Source organism: Trichechus manatus, unplaced genomic scaffold, assembly GCF_000243295.1.
Source record: "Trichechus manatus latirostris isolate Lorelei unplaced genomic scaffold, TriManLat1.0 scaffold00263, whole genome shotgun sequence".
NCBI lineage: Eukaryota > Metazoa > Chordata > Mammalia > Sirenia > Trichechidae > Trichechus > Trichechus manatus.
Window position 1 is genome coordinate 296,282 of NW_004444199.1, and position 25,739 is coordinate 322,020.

Sequence of the window (25,739 nt, forward strand, 5' to 3'; positions counted from 1 at the left end):
AATAATGCATCTTTATGTTCATATATTTAAATCACTGAGCACTAAAGATGTTAAAAATGTTTTAAGAGTTATGAAAGTCATATAAAACAAAAATTATAAACAATTCAGAAGATAATAATATTTCAACTATAGGTTTTATTGCTATTAAAATATTACTGTCAAAAGCTATATTTTAAAAGCTACATTGTTACATTTTGTTCATATGAAATTTATTGAGGAGGATTGAATGGACCAAATAAAAAAAAATATGGTTTAGAATACATCATATGCATTTTTATTTCCATGCCACAATATCTCTATAACAATATTAAACAGATTTGAGAGAAAACACTCAATATTAAATTTTGAATTATGGATTTCACACTGATGATGAATTGAATAGGTATGAAATTAGGAAGAATTATATAATAAATTAGGAATAATAAGTGTTAAATCAATGAAAGATAATTATATTATCTCCACAACTCAATGCTATGTAAATTTCTAAAACAATATAATATGCACAGTGAATTAATTTATATATGAAAGAAGTTAAATGCATTAATAAGGAGAATGAATAATGAATTATTTTTTTGTATATGGATAGCTGTATCCTTACTGCAGTTTACTATCTTGATCTATCCAGATTTATACAAATGGTTGGTAGGTTTCATGCAAATAAGATATGAACTTTTAAAATCTTATGTTGGAAGCACATAATAATATTGCAACATGATTAATAATATTGTTTGAAAAGCATTATCTTGTAGCAGTTGAAAGCATGGACTTCTGAATCAGCCTGCATGAGTTTCAATTCCAGCTGTCCCATTTACTAACTAAGTGAATTTGGGCTACTTATTTAACCACTTTTTATTTCACATTTCTTATCTGTGAAATGAAGATAAAAATGGAACTCTCTTCATAGGGATCTAGTGTGTATTAAATAAAAGGGCTTGGCCCTTTTTTAAATACACACAAAAATGCAAATTCACAATTTTTTAATACACAAATCTTTATATAAATATTTGCTATTACAATTACTTGACCTTCTACCCCCCAAAAATAACTGGAAAAGAAAATTCAAGCACAGTGCCACATTAAGTTTCCCTTCTTTTACGTGTTTTGGAAATACAAATATTAAGTAGAAATCCAAAGAGAAGGAGGGGGCACTGCATTTCTCTGTTTTGATCCTTAATATTTACATTGAATAAGCCTAAGTTTGGCAAAGTTTCATTTTGTATTAGATGATCACTTTAAGCTTAGTAAACGATATGAATTTTCATTAATTCTGAACTGAAAAAAGGTATATCCAGATTCCTAATGAACATTAAACAATAAAGACCAAAAGGCAGTCATTCACATAGAAAAAGAGGATACTGCCTGGTTTAAAATCAGGAAAGTTGTGCATCAGGCATGTATCCTTTCACCAGACTTATTCTAGCTGTATGCTGAGCAAATAATCCAAGAAGCTGGATATACTAAACAAAGAAGTAGTATAGGATTGGAGGAAGACTCATTAAAAACCTGTGATAAGCAGATGACACAACCTTGCTTGCTGAAAGTGAAGAGGACTTGAAGCACTTACTGATGAAGATCAAAGACTACAGCCTTCAGTATGGATTACACTTCAATATAAAGAAAACAAAAATCCTCACACACAACTGGACCAATAAGCAACATCATGATAAATGGAGAAAAGATTGAAGTTGTTAAGGATTTCATTTTACTTGGATCCACAATCAACACTCGTGGAAGCAGCAGTCAAGAAATCAAAAGATGCATTGCATTGGGCAAATCTGTTGCAAAAGATCTCTTTAAAGTGTTAAAAAGCAAAGATGTCACTCTGAGGACTAAGGTGCACCAGACCCAAGCCATGATATTTTCAATTGCCTCATATGCATGTGAAAGCTGGACAATGAATAAGGAAGACTGAAGAAGAACCGATGCCTTTGAATTACAGTCTAGGAGAAGAATATTGAATATACCATGGACTGCCAGAAGAATGAACAAATCTGTCTTGGAAAGTAGAGCCAGAATGCTCCTGAACAAGGATGGCAAGACATCGCCTTACGTACTTTTGGCATGTTATCAGAAGGGACCAATCCCTGGAGAAGGACATCATACTTGATAAAATAAAGGTTCAGTGAAAAAGAGAAGGACCCTCAAGGAGATGGATTGTCACAGTGGCTGCACTAATGGGCTCAAATATAGCAATGGTTGTAAGGATGGTGCAGAACCGGGCAGCGTTCGTTCTATTATACACAAGGTCACTATGAGTTGGAACCATCTCTGGGGCACCTAACAGCAACAACAACAATGAACATTGAAATAGAAACCCAGAGTTCTCCGGTTCTCACATGAGAAGTCTAAACTTAATTCATAAAAATATTCTGTTCTCAATGTTGAAAAGCCCACTTAGTAACTGTAATGTTTCACTAAATGTAATCATTTGACCATAAAGTAAGCGATAAAATATAAAATCACATGTAATATGGTCATGAAAATTCATTGAGAGATATACACTCTAGAGTTTTATTCACTAATTGTTTTTCTTATGACTGTTTAAAAATTTGAATCCTTGAATAGAAAAGACAAACTAAGTGACAAGATAAACAGAAATTTGTACTGCTTTCCAATTGAGTTTTTATCTTGTAATTAATGAAAACCTGTGACTTTAGTCAGTAATGGAGCCCTGGTGGTGCAGCGGTTAAGAGCTCAGCTGCTAAACAAAAGGTCAGCAGTTTGAATCCCAGCCGCTCCTTGGAAATCCTGTGGGGCAGTTCTACTCTGTCCTACAGGGTCGCTATGAGTTGGAATCAATTCAATGGCAACGGGTTTATAGGTTAGTCAGTAACATTTCAGGATCTATAAAATACTAGCAACAAATTAATTGGCATATTTTACTTATACCAAACCAAACCCATTGCCAATGAGTCAATTCCAATTTATAGTGATCCTAGAGGACAGAGTAGAACTTCCCCACTAGGTTTCCAAGACTGTAAATCTTTACAGAAGCAGACTGCCACATCTCTCCCAAGGAGCGTCTGCGGGGTTCCAGCTGCTGATCTTAGGGGTTAGCAGCAGAGTGCTTAACCACTGCACCACCAGTGCTCCTCATATTTTACTTATAGTTAAAATTGAAAATGTTTCCTGGCTCACTAATGTATAGAGGAGACTGAGACCTAGAGTTAGTGACTATTTAAAACCTACAAATGCAGGGCTGATAAAATATGGCTATTGGAATGCAAGGAGATATAGTACTTTAAGAAATTTATTGCATACTTTCAGGATTTCTTTTTTTCAACTTACAAGATGCACAAACTTTTAATTTAAGTAACTTAAGAAATTAATAACCTTTTGTTATCATTGCCAAATGTGTTTTGACAGGTTGAAATACTGTTAGACTCTTTCTCATACCATATGGTATCATCACCTCTCTTTTCACCAACTTGCAACAGAAACATTCATTATACCCCTTCTGTGAATAAACACCTTATTATAAACTGCTTATAAGAACAACAAAAACATGAGGAAAGCACAGTGGAGTATTTAAAATACGTCAGTACTTACTAAGATTCTTTAAAGTGGAATCAAGGGATGCATTGCAACACAGTAGAAAGCAGACAAGCTTTATTTAATTTTGGACATGTAACTCATCCTCCATAAACCTCAATTTACTCACCTCCATGCTGAGTAGAATAATCTCACTGGCATACTTTTAGTTGAATGGACCCAAGGAAGGAACAATATATGGCCCCTAGAAGGTTACACTGCACTCTTAAATGTATTCTTAAATGTATCATTTATGTCAAACAGTGGAACTCTATTGCAATTTTTCTTGAAAAAGTCATACTGTACAGCTTATGTGCAAGAACTGGCTACTTGGACAATGAGTGGGCCTAGTGATGACTCAAGATCTCTATCTCAATTCAATTTTTAATGCAGAATCCCTATAAAATGTTATTGTTCCTAATGAAAAGAATAGAAAGCACAAAAAATTATATACTACAAAATTATTTGAGATTCTGGAGATCCTAGACATTTATAGGTCCCCCCACTTCCAAACGACAAGAGTCTCTTAGGCTATTATTCCACAATTGTCATGATCAGAGGTCATCAGCACTAGTCTTATCTTATCCATTTTGGAGATCCCGAGAATAAGGACCTATTTTAAGTGTGATACGAGCACAAACTTTTATTCCAGTCAACCTCTTCTTTTCCTCTTTACCGCCTCTCACCATATCTTTATACTTACTCCAAGTCTTTATGTGTGTGTGTATATATAAAAACATGATTTCATGGTGTGTATACCTAACCCTCTATTCATTTATGGTCATAAATATACTTATACATCATCCTAAACATAGGATCTTACCCTAAGTGTACATCTGCCCCTTGTCTTTAAAGTTTTTATTTTTTATAAATTATTATATACAATATATGCTTTTTGTTAGCCATAAATTAAAAATAGCAATGAAGTCTGGTGATTCAACACTCTAAGAAGGTTCAGGTTCATTACCTTTTCTCTTATATGGTGGGATAGTCAGAGCAGCCCCCCAAAATGGTCACACTCTAATTCCCAGAACCTGTGAATACATTACCTTACATGGCAAAATGGACATGGCAAATGTGATGGAGAGATTATCTTGGATTATCTGGACAGGCTGAATCTAATCACATGAGTACCTAAGAGTGAGAAACTAGTTTGTAGGCTGCATCAAAGAGTTGACAGGAAGAGACATTTGAAGTTTGAGAGAAACTCAACTTGCTATTTTTGGCTTTGAAGATGAAGGAAGGGAATCAAGAGTCAAGGAATGCGGTTAGCCTGCTAGGAAAAACTTCAGCACACAGCAAGAAAATGGGAATCCCAATCCTACAACCACAAGAAACTCAATTTTGCCAACAATCTGAATGAGCAAGGAAACACATCTTCCATCAGAGCTTCCAGAAAGGAATACAGCCCTGCCAACACCTTGATTTTAGCCCGGTAAGATCCATGTTGAACTTCTGAGCTACAGAACTGTAAGAAAACAAATTTATGTTGTTTTATCTGCTAAATTTGTCATATTTGTTATAGCAGCAATAGGAAATGAATACATATGAATAATGATTTAAGTTAGCAATGCACCAAAAGAATAAAAGTAGAATTATAATTTTCATACCAGTAGATAATAATCCTACCAATCTAGAATAAGAAATGAAGGGAGGTGAAGAAAAAAAGAAAGCCTGATAAGTAGACAACATGAAGTGAGATGGCAGAAATAAATCCTAACAGTAATTTAGTCTATTATAAATGGGTTTAACTCACCGATTAAAATGATCCACCCATATAAATATACACAAGACAAAAGAATACTGGAATTTTGAAAGTATACGGATAGTAATAGATGTCTCAGGCAAATATAATAAAAATAAAGCAAAGATTTTCATTATAATATCATACACAATTAAATTTAATAAAAGCAAGAGACAAAGAAGAATATAACATATAGCTAAGGAAATGATGAAGAAGACACAAGATTCAAGAATATACATGCATCTAAAAATATACCCTGAAAAGTATATGTAGAGAAAAAAGCAGAAAAACTAGATACATTAACAACTATTACTAGGAATTAAAAGGCAATCTTCATAAAACTATGTTAATTACCAAAAAAATTAAGAAATGATATATAAAATTTGATCAATAAATCTAATTTTGTACATATATAAAAACTTTAAATTACAAAATAAAAAAACTTAATCATATTTTAGGCCTAAAGGCAGTATCAAAAATATACTAAGAATCAACATCAATCATAATATATTTATCATGAAAATGAAGTTAAATTAGAAAGCAATAACTAAGAAAATATGCATGCATGCTTTTGTATATATAATAATCTCCTATCCACTGCTATGTCTCCAAAAAAATGCTTCAAGCCCCTGGCCTTTTTACAGATAAGTTCTAAGTAATATTCAAGTAACAATATTTTTCTCATACCTATTGGACAAAAACAGAAAAGAAGAAAAACTTTTATGAGTTTATTCTTTTAGATTCCAAAACTAGATCAGAACAGTTTAAGAGAACAGCATCAAAAAATTACAAGAACATTTTACTTAAGAACTTAAATAAAAATCATAAATAAGCTATTAAGGAACAAAATCTAATGCAGCAGAAACTATCTATGTGTGTGTATGTATATACACACATACGTATCATGAACAATTAAGGTTTATCACAGAATCGTTAAGAGAGTTAAATCAATCTATCAATGTCATTCACCACATGAATAGTCTAAAGGAGAAAAACTTCCAGGTAAATGAAGAAAAACTATTTGATGAAATTTAACATTATTCATGAAAGTACAAAACAACTCAGAAAACTAGGAGTATATGGCAGTTTTCTTAACTTGATAGAAAAATCTATTTTGAAAAATCCACAGCAAAGACATATTTAATGGGAAAACTTTAAAACATATGTTTTAGTTCCAGGGCCAAAACACAGATGTGAGCTTTCCTTGGAATAGCTCAACATAGTACTTGAGGTTGTGACTAATAAAATAAGGGAAGAAAAAATTCATAACTGTGAGGCTTAGAAGTGTAGAGAAGATTTTAAAATTATTATTGGAACATGACATGATCATTTACATAGAAAATGCAAATGTACTGAGAGATAAATTTTCAAAACTATTAAAAGAGTTCACTAAGCTTGTCAGATATAATATCAAGATGCAAATATCAATACTATTCTTCTATTTAGTAATAACAAACCAGAAAAGCAAAGAGAAAAAAGATATCACTCACAATAGCAACAAAACTATGAAGAATCTAGATATGAATTATCCAAGCAAAGAATAAAGTGGATCTTAATGAAGAAAATTTAAAGATATGTAAAACAATATAAAATTTCAGTACACATGAAGAGATATACATGTGTATGGATGGCATGACCTAACCTTATAAAGAGAGTTCTTCCAATATAATCTCTACATTTAATGCAGTTTTAATCAAAATCTGGAAAACATATTGAAGAACATGAAAAACTGACTTGGAAATTTATTGAAAGAGTAATAATAAAAGTCCGCAAGTGACGACAGCAATTTTGAAAGAGACTATCAAAATGAGGAAACTCACTCTATCCTATAGGAAGCTAGTTTTGGTATAAACACAATGTGGAACAGTACAGGAACAAAAAAGCATGTCCAAGGAACAGAAGAAAGAGCACAGAAACAGGAATTTGATTTTAAGATAGTGTGGCAATATAAATCTGCAGGAAGAATACTATTTTGCAAATGATGTTGGAAATCTGGCTCATTATATAAAGAACACAAAGTGTGCTCAATATGGATTAAGATCTCAATGTAAATTATAAAATTCTAAGACAAAAAAAAGAAAAAGATGGAAAGTATTTTTTTACCCCTTGTTTTAAAAGAATTCTGTTAAAAATCTCCAAAGCATATACCATACAGAAAAAAAAGTTGATGATTTAAATTTATGTATTTATTTTTAACAAAGGTACAATTAACATAAAGGTCTCAGACTAGAAGATACTGCCAATGTCAAAAGCGTTCCAACTGTGTATCAGCAAGTAAGAGAGAAAAAGTTCAGGGAAGTTAATAGGAAAGAATGGTCACATATTAAACCTTCTCTTAAAAAAAAAGATAAAAAATCTAGTAGAAACAAATGGTCATAATAATTTTGCTAATAGGATTCCTGTGAGTACTAAATGAGAGACTGCATATTTGCTGTTTCATTATACCACATTAATGAATGTTATAGAGTGGGAGATCTGGCAATTTTAGAAATCTTTCAGCTGCTGATTGAGCGAGATGCAGTAAATTCAATAAAGGCAGAAAAAATCAGAATTTCAATGACAATAACTATTACGAAAAAAAGTGCCAGCTTTTGAGCTACATCTTGCTATATTTAATATGCTAATGTCCAATAATGTCAATACTTCAGCTAATAATTTATTACTTTTTATGCTCATGTCTTTTTTTACTTGGTTTTAAAATACAAGTTTTAAAATATAACTTTAGACTGTCTAGAACTAAAAGAATTTCTGCATTTGCACTTTGAAGTGTTTTGTTTAAAATATCAACCTCCATAGACAAATCCAGAGTAGTCTTGAATGCAAAAAACCAAAACCCGTTGCCAAAGAGTCTATTCCAACTCATAGCGACCCTATAGGACAGAGTAGAACTGCCCCATAGGGTTTCCAAGGAGCGGCTGGTGGATTCAAACTGCTGACACTTACATGCTCAAAAACACATTTATAAAAGTGTCAGGGACTCTGATGACAGACCCTTTAAAAATATGTAATAGTATCTAGTGGGGGAAAAAGCAAAACACAATAATTGGGACTCAGCCCAGAGAAAATTAGATTAGGAAATTTTCACTTGTGAATTGAACATCTGAAGACACTTAATACTGCACTATAATGTCTGCACATATTAATTATAAATCCAGTGATTTAATACAGAGTCTATTATTTAAGGTAACTATGACTTAGGGAGCCCTGGTGGCGAAATGGTTAAGAGCTTGGCTGCTTACCAAAAGGTCAGTTCAAATCTACCAGCTGTTGATTGGAAACCCTACGGGCAGTTCTATGCTGTCCTATAGGGTCGCAATGAGTCAGAACCGACTCGACGGCATGTAACAACAACAATAACATGATTTATATTCTTTTACCACTTTAAATGAAGTAAAGAAAAAAACCATTTTAAAATAAAGTAACACTTAGAAAAACTCCTGACAAATATGAGAAATAGAAAAGCTGAAGTCTGAAAGGATGTGTTACCTTATTGTTGTTTTTACTCCAAAAGGAGGTAGTCACTTGGAATTAGGGAAACTGATAAGCACCCAATTTATGGTGATAAATTCTGCTGTCCATTTGTGGAGTCCATTAACCTTTGTGATGATTAATTTGCCAATCAGTTATCATCTGTATTGCCTTTAATCTTACAGCATTTTATGATCTCCTTTTATGAATTGGGGTAGAGTTAAATAGCCTGAGCTGGGATTCTTCTGATTTATTTATTTTGGTATTTTCTGGAATTTGGAGAGAGCACATGTACAAAAGGCAACAGGTAAGTAGTGGCTTCATACAACTAGGGGACATTACCTATGCTAATGGGTGGGACTCTTACCCAAGATGCTGAGTAACCTCAAAAAGATAATAAGTAATCGGTTTGGAACAAAAAGGACAAAAGTTGCAATATAGACTTATTGCCTCCATTTCTTCTGACATTTCTTTGTGTATCACTTAATTGAATTTAAATTTCCACCATTTTCTTTCCTCCCCCAAAATTCCACACCATCCTTTGAGGCTCACAGTCCAATATCAGCAAATTTCCCTATATCCTTTTCCTGTGATATTCATGCTTTAAGTAAAATTGTTCCCTGCTGTTGCTGCTTTTCCTGAAGACCTCACAAAAATAACCAAACCAAACCCCTTACTGTCGAGTTGATTCCGACTCATAGCGACTCTATAGGAAAGAGTAGAACTGCCCTATGTAGTTTCCAAGGAGCATCTGGTGGATTTGAACGGTCGACCTTTTGATTAGCAGCTGAGCACTAAACCACTGTGCCACCAGGGTTCCATGATTACTAAAGTCATATTAAATGAATGACAACAAATTTCTGATGGCACTTAACAAGGTATGACAGGCAAGCTAACTCTACTTCCCTAATAAATATGCTTTCCCATTCTCTATAAAGAATATTTCACATCTTCCTTTGACCCCAAATTTCTTTCCTACTGCAACTTCCTCAGCTGAATATTGCCTTCTATCTCCTTGAAAAAAATAAAACAATCTGACAGCTGCAAACATACTGGGGCTCTGCCCAGACCCTCTCAATCCGTTGTAGAGCTATTGCACTTATCCTCAGCCACTGCATGCTTAACTGCTAAAGGCTTGCCCCTGTGACCTTCAGATATTTTCCCTTGGGCACTGGAGGTGTCTGGGGGTTAACGTTCCACCCCTGCCCCCTTAGCAAGCCTGCAGTCAATTGCTGACAAATATGGATTATAAAATCCCAGCTCCTTTGGCTCAAGGTGGGACAACACCAGAATGTACTTTAAACTCCACAGTTCACCCTTGGGATAAAGCTCAATCGGGGACTTCACCTGAAATCACTACCTTGCTTAGCTTCTTCTTCTTACCTACCCTGCTTTCCCTTATTTTCTTACTGATTTCTTCAGAAAGCACTTCCTAAATAAATCATTTGTGTTGAATTCTTGGCTCAGGGTCTATTGCTGGGAGAACACAAAAATACTCATCGAAATGTTCTCATATTTCCGAAACCAAATCTATGAAACTACTTTCAACAGTACCTAAACACACTGTCCTCCCTACTCTTATGATGAAAGAAGAGCCTTTGTTATTATAAAGGCCAAAATAACCCACACATCTTGATGTTTCTCAAGAACTATAGTCCTGTGATAATCCTCTCTCCTGCTTCATTATCTCTTCTCTAATGGCTCATTTCCATAAGCAAACATATCTTAGTTGCCTTTATTTTTAAAAAACAAAACTTCTTAGATCCCAAAGATTCTCCAGGAACATACTATATGTTTTATCCTTTACAGAAAAATTTATCAAGAATTTTCTATATTGTAATCCCTATTTGCTCACCTCTTATTTTATTAAAAGCCGCTCCTTTAGGTATACATCCCACAGAACTCCACAATGTCTCTGTCATAGCCAAATCTATTGGTAACCTTTTTGATCTTATCATACTTGCTGCTCAGCAATGTTCTACAGTTGACTATTCTCTCCATTACTTGGCTTCCACGAAAACATGTTGTCATGGATTTTCCATTTACTTCATTAACTGTTCTTCTGAGTTGCCTTTATCAGTACATTTTTCTTGGCTGTTTTTTTTTTTTTTTTTTTTGGTGATAGGGCTTTAACTGCCAATAATTCCCAAATAGAGATCCTGACGCCTCCCCAAAACTTTAGACTCATACCCAACTGCCTTCTTGAGCCCTACACTTGGTTCATCCATGTTGATGTATTCGAAAATTAACTTTGCTTAAAAAAAGAATTCTTAGTTATCACCCTACCAAAAGCTGTCACAATCTTGGCCTTAAATGAAACTGAAACCCACACAAGCTAATCAATCCTAATAACTAGGAGTTATCTTGGTGCTCCTTTTCCAACACTTCACATCTAATCTATCGGCTTTCCTATCAACTCTACCTCTTAAGCATATCTAAATCATCACCATTTCCATTCTTATTTCAGTATAATCCACAATCCCTCTGACCTGTATATATATACTATAGCATCTCTACTGTTCTCCTTGATTTTACTCTTATCATATTGGAGAGATGGATCCTAAGAACTTTTTTCCATTTCTTTCTTATTAATAGAGTTTTAGCTGAGTGCATAGATTCCAAATTACCTGCATTTCCCAGCCTCCTTTACAGCTAAATGTGGCTATGCGACATGGTCAATGAAATGTCAAAAATCATCTGTGCAACTACTAAATGCAGATCTTAAAAGAAAGAGGCTTGCCTTCCTCTTTACCCCTCTTTCTTTCAGTGGCTAGAATATTTATGTGATGGAAAGAGCTGGAAAATGGAAATACTGCAAGATGGATACTGTATATTTAGTATAGCAAAGTATCAGGATAGAGAAAGTGTCCCTGACACCATGAAGCCACCATATGAATTCTCTACTGTTTAATGTGAGGATTGTTACAGGAAAGATAAATGGATTCATATCTTGTTTAAGTCTGTTATTTTGGCCTTTGTTACAATGGCCAAACTCATTTCTTAAGTAACATATCCCCCTATAACTGGTTGGCTATATTACAATGAAAGTTCAAAATAAAAACCAATCATGTCCCTTTGCTGCATGTCAATGTCCAGAAGTTTTCTGATATAGAATAAAATAAAAATTTCTTATCCTAGTCCTCAGGGCAGTATATATTCTGGCCCTGTTGCATTATACCCTTGCTTGGAATGCAAACCCTCCCCAATCCCTTTTTATATAGCTGATTCCTTCTTGTCTTTCAGATATCAGATTCTCACATGCCATCTCCTTAGACAGCACTTTCCTATCATGTAAAAAAAGTAAACACACCATCATCCTCTGTCTCATTACTCTGTTATTTTTCAACATAGCATTTATTACCACCCTATACTTTGTTTTCTTAATTTGTGTATTATATGCCCCATTAGAATGTAAGCTCCATGAGAACAGAGTCATTATGCAATACTACTTCAATAGTTTCTAGAACAGTAACAGCCTTGATAAATATTTGTTAAAAGAAGAAAGGAAAGGAGGGAGGGAGGGAGGAAAGAAGGAAGAAAGGAAGGAAATAAAATACTACCCAATTTATTAGGAATTGTAGAGTCTTAGGGAGCCCTGGTGGCAAAGTGGTTAAGTGCTCGGCTTCTAACCAAAAGATTGGCAGTTCAAACCTACGAGCCACTCTGAAGGAGAAAGGTGTGGCAGCTTGCTTCCGTAAAGATTTACAACCTTAGAAACTCTATGGGGCAGTTCTACTCCGTCCTATAGAGTCGTTATGAGTTGGAATCAACTCGACGGCAGTGAGTTTTTTATGGTATTGGGAAGGAGCTCTAATGGTGCAATGGTTAAGCACTCAACTACTAACTCAAAGGTCGGCAGTTCACCTACCAGCAGCTCCACAGGAGAAAAGATCTGCTACTGTAAAGATTACAGCCTAGGAAACCCTATGGGGCAGTTCTACTCTGTGATATAGGCTCGTTATGATTTGGAATCAATTTGATGATATACAACAACATAGTACAGGGAAGGATCTGAGTTGGAGGGTGACTATACATTTTGAAAAGTGACCTTAAAATCATATTTATATTTGTATATATTAATTTCTTTGAACTGGGTTGGAAAGACTTTATCAACTGTTTCCATCATGAGGTCAGCAAAGATTCCTAAGGCTCTTCAAAACAAATGAAGTTACTTGTGACCCCAGGAATCATAGATATTAAACACAACTGGAGTAGAATGGATTCTTATTACTAGGAAGATTTTACCCTACATCAAGGTCAAAAATAAAAAAACAAGCAAGAGCTAATTTTTTTTTTAGTTTAGCAATAGATAACAATCAGAACTATCATCAAATAACACATTAAGCTTTCTTTTCTTGTAATATTTTATTTAATATGTGTATAATTATAAAAGGCTAGATAGACAGTTTTGCCTTTTACATATATTTTTATTGTAAACTAAAAAATATTTTTTTCTATTGTGTAATAAAAAAGTTAATGCATATTATTTAGGTTTGTTTTCACGTATTCTGACAAATTTTCATTTTAAGATATATTGAGTTACATTTTCTCTTATTCGTGTAATTTTTTTTGGTGGTGCTAAGTAACAACAAATATTTTACAAAGAGCATTCACACATTCATTATCTATTTTATAATTATCATATTTTTTTTCATTCTCTAATTTAAAAGAAAAAACAAAGTCTCTCTGAATACAAAGTAATGTTAACAAATAAAATATAATGAACACTTAGATAAAATGTGCTCTACAAAAGATCTCAACAAATATTTGGTGACCAAGGAATATATAATTTAAATGAGATAACATATAGTAAATTGCCTAATATGTCAATCAGCATAGGCTTCCTTTCCTCCCCACTCTCCATTTTGTCCTGAAAAATGCTAGATTCTTCAGTATAACATAACCCATATCTTATTATACCCAACTCCTAGTAAAGGGTATTTTATATCTTTCCAAGGGCAGAAAGAAACTCACCAAAAATTAGTAGAGAACTACTGACATAAAATTCACTGTTAACCCATAAAATTTCTAATAATTAAGTTATTTATGATAAATGTTGCTTCACATAGACACAAAACTGATCACTAAAAAGATTTGCTAAAGATTTAGCCAATTTTAAGATTGACATATTCTCTGTAGAAAGCCTTAAAGCTAGGATAGAAAATAAACATAAACCAAAGCCAAAAGGAAATTATAGAGGATACAAGAAGGTATTACTCAGCAATATTATTTATAGTAAATGTTCCAGTCACTACCAATTTCAGATATATTGTGATTAATGTAAAATCCTATTAAGCAAGTGTATTCAGTATAATTTCATTTAATATTTTTAAAAATTATACCTCCAAAGTAGTTTAAGTATTTGTGAATTTCCCATCTCAATCCATTTTGCTAAAATCAAGTACAATATACCTGATATTCATGTTTTGCCAAAAAAACTGTAAGGAAAAAACCAGAAGTGGTTGATTATGTCATGGCTGTGTACCTGCCCTATGAAGAAACCTTTTAAGGGCCTCTACTTCAATTAGCAATAAATTAAGAGGTTCTTAGTTAAACAGAAATTGATTTGAGTAGATTAAAATAATTGATTAAAAAAGCAATTAGTAAAATGGCAACAATTAGGGTGCAGTGGGTTAAGCATATTTTAAAAGGACCATATTTCCAATGCCTTTGAATAAATTTGATCATAATGCTTCAGTTTAATCTATGAAAGAATTTCTAAAGTTGCATGTAGCTTATCAATTCTTATGAGTTTTTGAAAAGCACAGAAAATACTGGCAAGCATTCAAACTTTACTCTGTCATTAAGAAAGTTCGAGGAAGTAGTTTTAACTTTGGAATATATTCCATCTATTTGGCTAATAGGAGTCCCCCGGTGGCACAAGCGGTTAAGCCCTGGGCTACCAACTGAAACGTTGCTGGTTTGACTCCACCCAGAGGCAGCTCAGAAGAAAGGCGTAGAGATCTACTTCCACAAAAATCACAGCTATTGAAAACCCTGCGGAGCACAATTATATCTGACACACCCGATGCCGCGATGAGTCAAGATCGACTCTATTGCAGCTCGTAAAACTTGGCTAATATTATGCTGATATCAATCCATTTATTGATTCACTCAGTAAACATTTGGGGTATCCTACCAGTGTGATACTGGATTAAGTTCCAAGGGTAGAGATGAATAAAACAAAGTCTGTCGTCAGGAAGATTAATGGGAGAAACAGGTGTTTTGATTGTTATAAGACAAGTAGAGTACTAGGTGGAAAAAAAGGCGGAAATTCAACAATGATCAGTGGAAGTACACAAAGATGCCTTGAGGATTTCATGAGTGAGCTGAATCTTAAAGCGTATTTAAGAGTTAGGGAAAGGGGAAAGAGAAGAACCTTTCTGGTAGAGAGAATCACAGAGCACTAGAATGCCTATGTGACTGAGCCGAAAAGATCACGAGCTACGTCCTAACAGTCGTGTCACTGTGTAAATTACATAAACTCTCCAAACTTCAGTTTCTTTATCTGAAAAGAGGGATAATAGTATGGAGCCCTGGTGGTGCAGTGGTTAACAGCTTGGCTCTTACCAGAACGTCGACAGTTTGAATCCACCAGCTGCTGCTTGGAAACCCTATGGGGCAGTTCTACTCTGTCCTACAGGGTCTCTATGAGTTGGAATCAATTCAACGCCAACAGGGTTTTGGAGTGTTTACTAATTTCAGGGTTCTGGTGAATATTAAAATGAAGTAACAAACCAGAATTGCTTAGCATGATACTAAGACCTGATAAATAATAAGTAATACTATATTTTATTAAGAAGCCCTCGTGGTGCAGTGGTTAAAGCACTGGGCTGCTAACCAAAAGGTCAGTAGTGCAAACCTACCAGCCACTCCACTGGAAAAAGATGTGGCTGTCAGCTTCCGTAAAGATTTACAGCTTTGGAAACGCTATGAGGCAGTTCTGCTCTGTACTATAGGGTCACTACGAGTAAGAATCAACTCAATGGCAGTGGATTTTTGTTTTGAGTACTGTATTTTATTATATATGTATTTTATTATTCTATACTGATGGTCACTACAGAGCATGATTTATAACAAGTACTTAATAAATGTTTGTTGACCGCATGATGAGACTACTGTGCCATTAAGATTTCTGACTATTACATTTTGCTAGTCTGATTTAAGAGTTTATAATTTAAAATATTAAAATAATCACAGGGCCCTTAGTGATCATGCAATCTAATCAATATTAGGATTTAAAGCTTCTTAATCATGTCCACAATACAAAATGATGTTTACTGAAAATAAAATCATCTCTTATTAAACTAAACAGAATTTATTTATAGATCTTCAATGAGATATGACAAAGAGTATATGGTAATGGTTAAGGAAACAGACTCCGAAGTCGAACTGCTTATGTTTGAATCCTGGTTCTGTCACTAACTAGATAAGAGTCTTGAAGTGAGTTAATTAGTATCTCAGAAACCTTATAGAATTATTGCAAAGATAAAATTAGTTTAGATATGTAAAGGATTTAGAATGGTGCCTAGCATATGATAAAAGGTCAATAAATTAACTGTTCATCTTCTTATTTTCCACATTATTTCAAAATGACATCACATGTAAGATCTCAAATTGGTCTTTGAGCAAGTGAGCAGTTACAGCTGATTTGGGGCAGACCCAGTGAGCACCTGTCTTTTAATCCAGAATGCATGGTTACAGTTTTACTTGCACTGTGTGACTCAAAAGACAATGTAATATTTAATTTAAGATTACCCACCCAGTTTTATTTTAAATCTCCAAGAAGCATTTGAAATTTGGTTTGATTTGGATTTGGGGCACAAAAGATGTTTTAGCCTAATATCACTTATTCAAAACTCTCTCACAACAAATTTTAAAAATCAGTAAGCTTTGGTCAATTAAAATATATGTATATATATAGTACTAAATAAAACTCTCAATTTTAAAAAATGTGCTATTCTTAAGTATGCTATAATTGAAAAGTTTTTTCTTGTTGGTTCTGGTTTTAATAACCAAGAAAATCTCTTAAAAGCCACACGATTATGGTATTAATAAGATTTCACATGTATCTCACTCAGCTTTTGGAAGAAATCATATTTTCACTTAAGACTTCTAAGAACTACAACATTAAACAATCACTGGTTAAAAATTGACTTAAGTATAGAAAACAATTCTGCTCAGAAAAATTCCAGAATTATTCAAATGTTTTTATTTATGTGGCTCTAAATTTATTCATTTCTTGTATAATTGCTTATGGGCTGAAACTACATTAAAATAAATATGCTTGACAAGTTAATATTTGTGAAATTCACCCCTTGGTGTATAAGATTCAATACTACGAGATGGAATTAAATAAGGGATTGTTAAATACATATACTTATGTTTTAACTTTTACTCAAATGTTTAATATCTAAGGGGCATAAATAATAATTACCTTTACAAAATGAACAAAAATATAAAAACGGAGTAAGTTTAAAAAACTATCTCAAAATCGTAACTGGATTCTTCTACTAACTTTTGAAAATAATGTATATGATAGCAATTCAAAACACTAGAGTGAGCTCCCCCTCACAAAAAATTTGGAGATAGGTGGATTAGAATAATTAAATCTTCCTATTTTCATAAGACTTAATTAAATTTTCATTATGTAGAAATTTCATTCTTTGCAATATCCACAGTAGCATATTCATAATAGATTAGTCTTGATTTTTAAGCTCTTCCAGAATTTACAAATGTACAAGTGTGACACTTTCAGAGAAATGACTTCCTTAAACTGCTCTTTCACTAATGTTTATGGGCATAATGTAGAGCAGGCCAAATTTTTATAAAATGTTTTGATAAGAGTACTACATATTCATTATACACACCTTAGAAAATTCAATAGTGTATATAAAGAACATTTTAAATTACACATAATCTCGCCACTAAGAAGTATTCATTATTAACATTTTAGTACATTTCCTTTCAGTCTTCTGTTCTGTATATATAGCCATTTATTTCCATGAAATAAGCAAAAAAAGTGCATATTATATCCAAAAAAGGTGTACCAGTGTATAGTAATTTTACATAATATGGTTAATAAAATTTTATAACATACAGGTTTGCATTTTATTTTGAGGAGGCTAACTAAATAAAAGATGAATTTTTAAGGTATCAAAATGCTTATCATTGCTAAAAGGAAAACGAATATCATTGCATAGTCTTTATAAATGATTAATTTTCTCTGAAACTGTACAACATATTTATTCTAGTTCTTAAATTAATGAAATTACACACAAAAATTACTAAGTATGTTTACAATATAGCTGATTTTTACTTATGGATAAAGTCTTTGACATTTGCATTTTATAAAAAGCATACATATATACACACAGAAATATACACGTGTGTATACATATATATACATACATACATTTACATATGGATAGATATAATCAGAATATTTATTTTATAACAAATACATACTACTACAAAGAGCCCTGGTGGTAGAGTGGTTAAAGCACTCAGCTGCTAACTGAAAGGTTGGCAATTTGAGCCCACCAGCCGCTCTGCGGGAGAAAGATGTGGCAGTCTGCTTCCATAAAGATTATAGCCTTGGAAACTCTATGGGGCAGTTCTATTCTGGTCTATTGGGTCACTATGAGTTGGAATCAACTTGACAGCAACGGCTTAAACGGGACATTAACATTTATTAATATGAACGAGAAAAATAGAGGATTAAAATAATCTTAAAATGATGTTCTATTTTTCCAAGATTACATACATTTGCTTTATCACTTAGATGAATATTTCTGAATGATCAGTACTTAATACCTTGGTACCTGTGAGTCAGGACAATTTATTGCATTATTTTAAAGGAAAACACCTGCTAGTCAATAGGTTCGCAGATCTTAGTCATAGTTTCGTCACATAAAGAATGAACTGCCTTTTTCTGTGCTCCTTCCTAAGACCAGCCTCCACTAGATCCCATCCCCCTTGCCTAATCAAATGTAGATGTTTTATCTCTTCTTCCTGCATCAACAAATTGTCCATTCTCACCAGATTAAAAAGAAAAAGCTGTGATACCTCTTGTACTTAAAAACTAACCAACCAATATAACCAAAACCAAAAAAACCTTCTTTGACCCAACACCTCCTCTGCTAGGTACTGTATTTCTCAGCTTCTGTTTACAGCAAAACACCTCCAAAAATGTGTCTTTACATGTGGTATTTAACTCTTCTCCCATTCTCCCTTGAATCCACTCTAGCAAAACAGCTTTTGTCAAGTACACCAAGGACCTCCATGTTAGCAGTCAAGTGGTCAAGTCTAAGTCCTTATCTTATTTGAAACACTAAATTCACCTAGATTCAAGGACCTCTAGTTTTCTTCCTACCTCACTGGCTGCTCCTTCTGAATCTACTTTACACATTTTATATTACCTTGAATTATAAATGTGAGAGTGCTCCAGGGTTTTAGTCCTAAGTCCTCTTTTTTTGTGTGTTTAATTTCAATCATTTTATCTTACCCATTCTTACGGTTTTAAAACAAAATCTATATACTGATAATTCCGAATTTATATCTCCAGCTTTCATAACTCCAACTGCCTACTCAACATCAGCAAGGGGATGTCTAGCAAGTCTTTCAAAGTTAATTCATTAAAAAAAAAAAATCCTGATCTGTCTCCAGATCTGTTCCTGCCACAGTCTTCTACTCTAATGACAACTCAGCCCTCCAGTACTCAAAGCCAAAACCTTGGAGTCACACTCCACTCCTTCTCTTACAATCCATATCCAATGAATCAGCAAATTCTGTAAATTTTGTCTTCAAAATACACCCAGTATGTTAGCACTTCTCATTTGTTGAATAACTCAATAAATAATTAAAAAGCAAAATGCCAAGTTCCTATATTAAAAATTGTTGAATAAAATAGTGAATAACATAGAGCACAAATACTATTTAATTGCAATTATTCTCAGATTTATTCCATGCTTACGAAAACTTGCACTTAACTATTTTTGGGGAAAATTACAGTCTTATGAAGATCTCGTTTGTATTAATTCTGCTGTTGCATGTAAAATTACTTCAGAAATGTTGATTTAATAAGAAAACTCAGATTATCAAGCTTTCCCATAGTCTGACTACACATTTTGTGACAGATACAAAGGAAATCTGAGTCCCAGCCCTAAATAAATAGCCAAGGAACTGTTAATTTTCATGTTTTTATTATTAAAAAGGGCTTGATTCTCTTATATCTGATACAAATCTAATTATTTTCAGGAAAATTGGAACTATAATTTGATTTCAAGGCATAGTGAGTGCCTACAGTTCCAGTGTGCCAGTGACAGTCAGTGTTTCGATTGGTTTTCTGAAATTCCAGCTCCCAGTTTAGGAAGTAGGCTGAATACAGTGAATAAGAAAGCCCTAGAAGTATTTTGTTAAAATGTATCCAGAAAACTTCAAAGTATATGAACATTTTTATTAAATACAGTTCAGAACTGTATACACTTTTTCTCATAAAAGCTCAAACTGTTTTTAGGATATTACTCTGAGTATAATATAAAAACGAGGTTATTTTGAAAACAGGGCTATATGTATTAATATATTAATATGGAGAAAACTTAAAGCATTAGAATATTCTTGTAATATTGTATTTCTCAAGATTATATCACTTTTCTTTTTTGCTTTCAAATTTTTAGAACCCTACTACCATTAACCCCAAAAGGTACTAATTATTACTAATCAAGCTGAATATAATTCTTGCTCAATTGTTTCTACCAACACCTAGAAATATATTCCACAAAGTAAATGTTTCCATATTAAGAAAAAGAATAAGTTATTATGGATATTAGTGAGGTAGAACATTATTCTATTCTTCCCTGAAGCTATTCAGGAGTTTTCTTAGATTTCTTTAAGTATGGCAGCTGTCCAAGCTCACTGAGGACACTGTTTGTTTCTTCAGAACTAGCTACAGAACTTTCTATTTATTAATCCAATGAGCATTCCACCCCTGGCGCCAATTCTTTCATAACAGGATAAAAAAACAAAAACCAAAACAGGATGATAGCATGTATAATTCTTAATGATACCATATGGCAAACAAAGCCAATCAAATTCTAATAGAATTTTGACAGCGAATGAGCAAAGCTTCATTAAAGAAAACGCAAAAAAATCAAAGGCAGTTAGAGTAGTTCCACAAAGAGTGGTTAAAATAATCAAAGCTTTCTGTATGGGCACCAAATTATATGCTGAGTATTTTACACATATAATTACATTAAATTATTACAAAAACTCTACATAGTGGGTACATTTATACCCATTTTAGAGGCGAAACTGAGACCGAGAACCATTATGTAACTTGCCAAAGTCAAATAACCATTACAGGACGGAGCAGAAATTCAGACTCAGTGGGTCAGATGCTAAAGCCATTACTCCTATCTGCTACTGAGTCTTCCTTAGGCAACGAGAGCACAGACAAGGAGGAAGGAAAGTGAAAGGTACTTCTTTAATCCATCTGACAGTATGTGTTCCAACCCATCTCTCCTGTAAAACCTAAGTTAAAGGGTGAGACCAGAATTCAGAAATCATGACTAAGTCAAAATCAAAAGCCTGGATTCAGAAATGTGTCAATGGTAAAGGGACAGACATAGGAAAGGTAAGCCTGGTAAATTCTTATTCCTTTCATATAAACCCACTGCTGTCAAGTCAATTCCAACTCACAGCGACCCTATAGGACAGAGTAGAATGCCCCATAGGGTTTCCAAGGAGCGGCTGGTGGATTCAAACGGCCAACCTTTTGGTTAGCAGCCAAATGCCACCAGGACTCCACTTTTCATATAGATACCAATTTTCTTTCTAGGCCTAAAAGCCTCTGTTATAACTTTTTATTCTTCAAAGTGCTTGTCATGTTTTTAAATATATTTTTCAATAATAGAACTGAGTGGTAACTACAGAAACTATCAAGTTTTATTTTGAAGTTAAGTGTCAAGAGTTTCTCATGAATTAAACTTTTACATGTCATAATACTGTTGCCATACTATGTTACTTTTGTGTAACAATTCAATAATTGTCTTATCGGTATTTACACGTGTTACTATTTCTAAAAATAAATTAGGCTAGATTTTAGCTCCAATTTCAACTTAGCAAAAATTAAACCAGAAAATTCAAATAATGAGAGTTATATTTTCCTCTAAATATAATTATTTATTTTAATGGAAAAGACAAATCACAAGTAAGCAAGCATCAAAAAGAAATTTCTTATTCATTTTAACTACTTTTTTTAGTTAAACCTGAGATTTGGCATAATTTGTTTTCTCAGTAATCATGTTACCAATAATAATTTGGTTTTATTATTATTTTTTATCTAGAGTATATTGTTAATCAAATAAGGAGCTAGCCAAATAAAATTCTATACTAACTTCAAAAGATGTTTAATATGATGACCTTGAAGTAAATTTGGAATTAAAAAATAATTTAAGAAATAATAATTATATTAATTAGGGTTTATAAAAGTTAGCCAGGCATAGAGTTAGGGAAGAGAAAGTCAATAGAGGAACAGCAGAAATAAGACCTGAAGCAAAATACAGCACATCTAGAATGGCCAGAAAGGGCACATGGCATGAACGAGGGTGAAGAGGAAAAAAGGGGCAAAACGATCAGGAAGGTCTACTGGACCAAGGTAGAGAGTCTGGACATTAGTGTAAAAGTAATGGGAAACTATTGAAGCATTTTACCCAGGAGAGAGGCATTATCAGATTTAGACTTTTCAAGAGATCACTTTAGCTGGTGAAGGCAGGGGCAAGGATCAAGTAGGGAGAGGAATTAGGAGACCACTGCAGTGGTTCTGCAGAAGGTGGTGGTAGCTTAAAGGATGGTGGTGGCAGTGAATGTGAGAATAGAATACATTTTAGATAAAAGAGATATCTATGTGTGAAAGAACATGTATGATAAGGGCAATAAATACCTGAAAAATGAATGTACTGTTTTAGAAAGAAACTGGCTTACAAAAGGTCTTGTATCATAGTTTTTATCTTAAAAACTAAGCAAAGTGACCCATCTTGTTCACCATTTTACAATAAAACAAAACCAAAAAAATCATCATTCATTCATATGCCCTTAACCATATACTCAAAAAAAAGCTTTCTAAATAAATGATGCCTTTAAAACAATTTCCCTCACATCACTCCTACTACTTTAAAATATATATCTTATAATACAAAGAACGCTAAAAACTATCTTTAGTTAATGTTCAAAGTCTTTGTTACATTCCTTAAATCCTTCCCTTACCAATTACACTGCTGGTTTCTTTACATCCACTTCTTAAATAGTTGATATAATTATTTACAATAAAATAAAATGTCTTTCATATTCTGGAAGTACTAGAAAACGTTTTCTTAAGATTTCTGCCTTACTATCTCCATCAACACACCTTTTATCTTGAAAATGAATACCCTTTCTATTTCATGGTGGAGAGTAGGTAAACCCTGATTCACCAACACTATTCTTATTTACTTCATCCATCTCACCTATTCTTATTTATTTTATCCAGTCTAAGTGGAAAAGGATCCTCCTTCCTGGCATCTATCAGCTAAGGGGGAAAATGCCCTTCCTGGAAACTAATGGAGTGTAAATTTATCTACTACTGCTCTGGATGGCATTCCCAACACCAACTGAGGTCATGACTACAACAATGACTCCCTTTCCTATGTTTTTAACCTCTCCCTCACTGGTTCTTTCCCATCAGCATAGTCATATTCATGTCTCTTCCATATTAATACCAACCTCTATACCCCCTTCTGACAATTACTTCTCATCTGTCTTTTAATGACTTTTTTTTTTTAAGTATCATCAAAATACCTTTTATAATCTTCTGCTCATTTGATGGTCAGGTATGTTTCACTACTATACTCAATTTAAAGAGAAAGGAAGACTCAGCAAAGTTAAATAACTAGCTCAAGTCTGTATCCTATTGGTTTAGACAGAATTCAAATCAAGATATTCTGGTATAAAGTTTTACTTTTCTTTGTAATATAAAACTTGATGTCATCAATGCCACTAACTGCAGTTAGTAGCTCTTGTTTGTTTGTTTTTCCAACTAGTAATCTAACGATTTAGCCCATATTGCCTAAAGGAATACCCATGAATATTGAGAAAGCAAAATACTCTTTTAAAATATGTGATAATGCTAATTACAAGTTACAACGTTAAAGGTAAGACAAAAATTACCTTTGCTAAACTGGCCAAAAAAGTAAGAAATTGACTAAAAAGTATACTTGACAATTATGATAAAGAATGGACATTCTGAGTTTTAATCTGGTAAATTATAAAAATATAAAAGTTTTATTCACTTCTTTATGATAGTACTTTAACAACACAACATAAATGATACATAAAATATTGCTTAGACTTCATTTTATATTGAAGAATAATCAATACAACTGTTATAACACATTTAAGTAAGCAAAAATATAAAAGAAAAAAATTGAGTCTAATTTATTCTTATTAAATCTCATCAGAAACAAATAGCCCATGTAATTCACACAATATTTAACAAGGACAGTTTAAGTTTACATAATTCAATAATATAATAACTATCATCTCAACTAAGCAGTATTAAAAACTACAAATATTATTACTCATAGTGGATGATTGCTAGCTTTGTTCCATTATGTTTTTATTTTTCTCATTCCTTGACTCTCTTTTCAATTAATTTAGACAGATGTCTTCTTCAATAAAAGTACCCTCTTAATGTCAATACACCTTTGTCCCTAAAGACTTTAATGTATTAATTTCTCCTCTAAAGATTCCTTGAGGGTATTCTGTGGGCCAGGACCTATGTCAAGCACTGGATGTACACAGATGAAAAATGGCTGACATAGCTGATATCTCAGAAAATTCAAGAAGAATGTCAGTAGCACATGAAAGTCACAGTGACCTCATAAAATTTCCAGAAGCATGTTTATTTAAACAAAGATATTTAACCAAGTTAATACACGATGTAGGCAAATTATATAAAAATTCAGTTTGATATATGATGTGTATTAATGACAAAATCACATCTCAATGTTGCTATCTTTCTCAAATGTCACTGAATTTAAAAGAACAGGTTTTTTTTTTTTTTGTTATACCAAGGAACTCAGTGATTTTTCTTTTCAGAAAATGTAAATTAGCATATTTTTGTGTATATAAAGAAAGCACTACTAGTGTTGGAAAGTAACGTAATTATTTTCATGTCTATGCATGCATACGACTTTCTAATACGTAACAGTGAAACCTGGGTGAAAGAACAAAACTTGGAAGCTAAAAGATGACTGAATAGACAGTGAAAGACCACGGGAGAGATTCACCTCCCAAGAGGTATGTGTTAATATTTCAAAGGGCGACAAAAAGCCAACACATTGGAAAAGTGAAAAGTTTTAAAATATATACTTGGCGGTCAAAAAAAAAAAAAAAAAGGGAGGGGAGAGGGTAACAAGTTTATATTCCAAAAGATTTGTTTATACTAAGGAGGTGAAGTTTTCCTTCTCTCCCTTATTCTGTATAGTAATTCCTACATAAACTCCCAGGTTCCTAATTTCCAGGTTCCTCTCCTGTGGGGCAAAATTGTCCTTTCGGCACATGCACGCATCATCATCTGCTCTCACCACATCACTCTAAAGCAGGAAGTGCAGGGTAGGAAACTGATGCGGTTATTGCTCTAAGAAATAATAGTCTGTCCTGATCGAAAAATGTAGGGTTTGCTTCAGGACAAAACAAGTAAATACAGATATTAGAAACTTACCATGTTGTAAATCACAGTTTATGGGGAAAAAAAGAAAGTTTCTTTGAAGACAGAACTTCATTGTACTTATTTTCAGGCAGATGAAGTCAGCTCAGCATCTTACCAGCAAATAATAATAAATAATGTATTATCAAAATAATAATATCTTATCAGGTTTTATTCAGCCAAGATAACACACTGATCTTCTTTGCCATTTTGTCACAAGATTTTGATAAAATATAAAGCGTACATAAAGTA

At 33.2% G+C, this 25,739-nt stretch overlaps 1 protein-coding gene across 1 annotated transcript in view; it reads right to left on the bottom strand.

Moving 5' to 3' along the window:
- ADGRL3 (adhesion G protein-coupled receptor L3) overlaps window positions 1-25,739 on the bottom strand; it is a 553,170-nt gene that overhangs the window by 51,094 nt on the left and 476,337 nt on the right. The gene's annotated exons all lie outside the window — the stretch shown is intronic.